This window comes from Pyxicephalus adspersus, chromosome 7 (genome assembly GCF_032062135.1).
Source record: "Pyxicephalus adspersus chromosome 7, UCB_Pads_2.0, whole genome shotgun sequence".
Classification (NCBI taxonomy): domain Eukaryota; kingdom Metazoa; phylum Chordata; class Amphibia; order Anura; family Pyxicephalidae; genus Pyxicephalus; species Pyxicephalus adspersus.
In genome coordinates, this window is record NC_092864.1 from 30,312,491 (window position 1) to 30,318,223 (window position 5,733).

General features: G+C 39.0%; 1 long non-coding RNA gene across 1 annotated transcript; it reads left to right on the forward strand.

Annotated features, from left to right (window-relative positions):
- The first annotated feature begins 422 nt into the window (after nt 1-422).
- On the forward strand, nt 423-4,275 carry LOC140334530 (uncharacterized). Its single transcript, XR_011921580.1, has 3 exons — nt 423-472; nt 916-1,081; nt 3,321-4,275. It is a non-coding gene; the product is annotated as an uncharacterized lncRNA (long non-coding RNA).
- The last annotated feature ends 1,458 nt before the right edge of the window (nt 4,276-5,733 follow it).

Here is a 5,733-nt window from a genome sequence, read left to right on the forward strand (position 1 = left end):
ACCAAAATGTAGGGTAGGCGGAAAACAAGGGTAGTCAGGAAACATGCAAAAGGTCAGGACAGGCAGCAAACAAGAGTCGTCAGGAAACAAGCTGGGGTCAATACACGGATAACACTGGAACAGTATGCAGGAACTGGAGCAGTAAAAACCTAGGACTAAAACCACATGAAACTCCTTTGTCCAGGCAACTTCCTGTTGCCAGGTCACTTCCTTTAAAAGGGTATGTAAGGCAATAGGTGTAGGTCATGTGAGCTGCAGACACCAATCCCACCAGCAGAGGGAGTGCTGGTGATGGGATAGTCTCAGGTGTTATTCAGATGCCTGCCAGCAGATGGAATGCATCTTCAGACTACCCTGGTTTTCTGAGGCAAGGGAGCAGCTGACAGAAAATCACCTGACCTGGACCAGGAAGTGTGCATAGAGTTGGATCCAGAGGCAGAGATGGTGCTGGCAGCAAGGGACTGCAAGGAAGGTGAGCCAGAAAGAGGCACAGATGACCTAGACCTGTGGGAATCTGTGACATGGGCACTCAGTGAAGAAGTAGGCCCTGTCCAAAACTTTCAAAAGAACCACTCCACAATTCCCAGCTTGTGTGCGAATATTTACAGAAGCAACATTATCCCAGCACCAACTGTAATTCCAGTTTATCGTGTGCTGAAGGTGACACGTTTCTTATGAAGAACAGTGAATTATACATTTATACCATAAAAAATAGGCTCATTTAATCACCCTGCTCTATATCACAGGCAGCCTTACTTGTCTACAGGGACTATATTTTAGGTTTTTGGAAATGTTCCCATATTTTTCCTTTAAAACAATACCATTATATCTGGCTTCTCTATTTATTATACGGTGATAAAGTCTTTTTTTCTATTAATTTCCAAATTCCTTCTCATTGCTTGCCAAAATCAACAGACAGCCAAGCTGCACACCTACCAATGCTTTTAGGGGGAAGATGGTACCAGCTGTTCATGTTACCTTTGAGTTATCTACTTTGTGGTCCTGCCCCATGCAATGAAACTCCAGCTGGCCTTTCTGCTCTGCATTTGTCTTATCATCTGATTCTATATTTAGGATTGGGGTAAGTGAATATTATTAAGATGTTGTCAGACATAAGGCATGGGAAGCTGGGCACTGGCATAAAGAGCATGTAACAATGGCAATATATATATATATATATATTTATATATTTCCCAGAGAATGGTCAACTCTCCCTAAGAGATCCAACCCACCGGAACACATTCTTTTTTAAATTATTGGCTTTTTGACCAGAGCAAAAGCTATGCATTGCATTGCTGATTGCTTCTTATTTCTAACAGTGGATCTCTGCAGTTTGCAAACTTTAGAAATCCCTCTTACTCTCTTTAAACCAATGGTAGCAGAGAACCCTAAATTCATACTTATTCAGGACAATTTTCATTAAACAATAAAACCTTTAAGTTCACAAAGCCCTCGATCCCTCTGCAATCTATTTCCATTTTGTTTTGTGCCATCCTGGATTTCTTCTTCTTCTTGGCGCAGAGAATTCACTGGGTGCCACAATCTCCTTTCTCTTCTCCTGGGTTCCTTTTCCTACATAGTACATAGGTGCGCGATCAGGTGATCTGCCTTCTGAAAAATGAAAAATAAACAATAACAATCTCAATGCCAATGTTTGAAGAAGAATTTCCAAGATTGGGCATGTGCAAAAGGAGCAGCCTGAAGCCTACTGTGATACATGACTTAGGTATCCCAAGAGGCACTGGGTTTCCCATTAAGTATTTACCGCTGTGTAGGGAAAGAAGGGAAGGGGTCTCCCCTTCAAATGGTAAAAAAATAAAACACATTTTTTCTAATATATCCACCCTTTAAAATAAAGTAAAACTGTGATGATAGGTCCACTTTAGGTTTCCAGGTACACTGCAGATGGTGCTTTAAATAAATTTAGGCTGAAGAACCAAAATTAAATATGTTGCAGCTTCCCAGTCCTTAGGTGTGGTGGTTGCATTATTATCTAATTTTAAAAAGTAAGAACATTTTTAGCAAGTGCACATAACTTGATCAGAAAAGTGATCAGAAATTCATGGTCCTTGTTAGTGTTGTTCGAATATCTCACTGTTCGATTCAACAGCTATTCGATCGAATAGTGAGATATTGTTCGGGTGATTGAATGCCAAATTCGAACACCATAGAAGTCAATGATGGGAGAATTCGGGTTTTTTTTTAGGGACTATTAAGGGCTGCAAGAGCAATCTGATTGTATGTGTTCTTGGATAGTTTCTCTATCCAAAAACACAGGTCACTAGATGTGATGAATGGGGAAACTTGTCCCCATTCAACCTCTAGTGCCCGGGGCTCGCCTACATTCACAGCTGTGACTGCAAAGTTCCCACGGTCACATGATGGGAACTGACCTGCAGATGAACTCCCCGGGGCACTACAGCTTAAATGCCCTGTAGTGCCCTGGGGATCGCGCACTTTTCTCAATGATTGCAGTCTCGGCTGCAATCATTGAGAAGATGCTCCGCAAGTATCCCTTACTCTGTAACACGCACAGTAATATGATACATTTATTACATTTTTCTCGCAGTGGACAAAAGAAAAATGTAACAAATGTATCAGAATATTACTGTGCTGGAAAGTGTGTTACAGAGTAATATGTATCATGTCATTGTAGGAAAACCTGTAAAAAAAAAATTAGGTAAATAAACACAAACACTCAATAAATTAATTTAACATTATTTTTTTTTTTAACACATTTTTTTTCATCCGAATTTTTGAATCTCGTTTTTTTTCGGGTCAGGTCTATCCAAACAGCCATATTCAGGTCGAATATAAGGACAACACGAATTCGAAACCAACACTAGTCCTTGTCCCTTCTTCTGACTTCTTTTGACTTAAACTAAAAGTTTAAAGAGCTTCCTTCCAAGCAAACTTTTGTAGGGTCATTTTCCTTCCATGTACTGGAAATGAGGCCAGGTAGACATACCTGTAATCCAAATAAGGAGTGCAACGTGAGGTGACAACTACAGCCACCTAGAGAAGGGCTTACCAGGTAAATATAAAGATAAAAAAGTGAAAAATAAAAGTATTTTGCCTGAAAAATATATAAATATACTTGTATGACTACTAAGTAATGTGTTAAGATAATAGGAAAAAAGCCATATTTCTTTGGCCATCATTCCCAATCTACTTGACACTTGGAATCTCTAAACTGACACTTCAAAGGTTTTGGCAAACATTTTAATAGTTTTCAGTTATAGAGAAAATACATTTTCACAAACAACCTGCAAAAAATGATCATAAAAAAAATCAGATCCTAATGACCTCACTTTTTACAGATCTCTTCCATGTGTGTGGCCGGCATCAGAAAGACCTGCTGTCGACAAAAAAAAGCGTGCACAAAACTTTCCCCACATTTTTCTTCTTTTTAATATTACAACCCTGAGCTCAGAAGATAGTCATCTAAACTCAATCAGATGATTATTTCAAGAAATAATGCGGTCTGAACAAGACGTGGGCCATGTTACAGCATATGAGCATGGCTCTCCGCGAAGACCCCCCCTCTAAACATTTCATTTGATATGGATGACTAAACAGCTTTCAAATGGTAATCAACTTTATTGATAAAACACCAACTTGACCGAATGACCTAGACATGAACTCTCGGGCGTTGTTAGTAGCGGCCCCTCGAGACAGTCACTTCCCCCCCTCCCTATTAAATGAATCCTATCCTTAATTTCAGTAGCATTGACTGCCAACCACATTTTAATGAGGACACCTGTTAGAGGAAATTGGATTGAGACCACTTATTCATTTCACCGGGGAGCGATGAGGTCCCAACCCTGCAATTCCACAGTCAGATCTCAGATTCACAAGCCACAAGGAAACAAAATAAGAATATGCGTGAACTTCACGTTGGAGATATTACTAGTCTTATAGGAGGTTGTGTGATATATTCAATATTAGGAGCAAATGTAATAAAACATGTTTCTGTGGCTTGTGAAAATTGCTCTTATTAAAGTTTATTTGTGGAGTGTTTAATTACTTATTTCCTCCCACAGCAAACTTAAAAGGGAGAAAGTTGTACTGTTATAATTTATTGAAGTTACACAGACATCTGTTTGTGAAATTGCATTGCAGATGAATTTCTTCTTTTACATTGAACAAGCAGCAGATCAGATACTTTCCTTGCTGGTTTTCAATAGAAAGTCCAGGTGGTTTTGCTCCGGGATGGCCTGCAATTTTTGGTAGGAAGAGGGCAAGTAAAGTTTTTAAAAGGTTAAGTATGTGAGTCTGTGGGTCTGAATTATTAAAGCTGTCCAAGGCTGGGGAGGATACACTTCCATCAGTGAACCTGGGTGATCCAGCAAACCTGAAATGGATTTGGTCCAGGATTAAAAACATTTGCTAACAAATAGCAAAATGACTATTAAAAAATTATTTGCAGGTTTGCTGGATCACCCCACTTCACTGATGAAAATAAATCTTCCAGAGCCTTGGGGAGCTTTATTAAATCAGGCCTTGCATCTCTATGATAAGGTGTCAAATGACTCTTCTAGTCTTGGGCTGTCAGCAGAGCCAATGTGTTAGGGTGAGTCTCTCTTCAGATGGATGCTAAATGAACTCCGTGGAGTGTTTGTTAGCATTTATTACTGTTTCCAGGGCACCATTGAACAATGAATTGTGGGAAGGGTGTTTTGAAGGAAGAAGTTTCTTCTATCCTAAAACAAGAGACTATGAAAATACATTAGTATAACTGCACACTGTAAAGTTTGTCACAATGGAAGATTTTCATGCTCAATGTACTCCTTTTGAACATTCTAGTACTCCAACATTGTTGTATGATGCAAATGACGAGACTTTGTAATTGGTGCACTCGCACACAGCACAAAAACAAATAACGTTTATGAAAAATTAAAACAAAAAATACTGGTACATGAGTTGGTTGTATTTTTATTGACTTTGAAAAGCTTCCATTGACTTTCATTTGAACTTTGCAAACACCTTATATAAAATCAATTTTAAACATTTGTCTAAAGAAGCCCTAAATGTTTATATCTATTCAATAGTAAGGAGAGTGTAAGCAAGAATTAAGCTCCTCAGGTTTTTGTTACTTTTTGCCGTGTGGAGAGAGAAACACCTCTATTAGTCCATTGTCACTAAGACTGGAAGTGATGAGAAATCAAAACGTTCACAGTTCCTAGCAAAATAGGAGGTAGGGGACTTTATTTTAATGGGGCAGAGGGGGGCCTGTTCTGGTGAAAACTGTCAAAACTTAATGAGTAAATCTTTCTCACTTCCTTTTTGTGTTTTCATGAAGGTAAAATCTTGACAATAATCAACATGCAAAAACTGGTAAGTTTAAGGGTAGGGTTTTATCTCAAATGAGAGTGGACTGGAGATTAAGGAGGTTTTGATTTTCAGACTTATTTCCAACACCAGAATCACGTCACATCAAGTCAAGATAAGTTAACTCTCTATTAAGGGCTATGGTTTCTGCCGGTCCTTTCCTGACTCTTTCCCTCAGCTTTGTCTTTCTTATAATAATGTTGGGTCACAGTTGTGCCTTCTGCAACCCATTCTGCTAAAAATGACCTGCTTCATGTCATTGAACACGATGAGCATGGCTTTGTATTTGGACTTTTTTGATTCTTGGTGATGAAGGTGTTTCCAGTGACTGTGGTTTTGTTTCAGGATCATACTGGAAGTGATGTCCTGGAAGCAAATTTCCTTACAGCTTTCTTTTTGCTC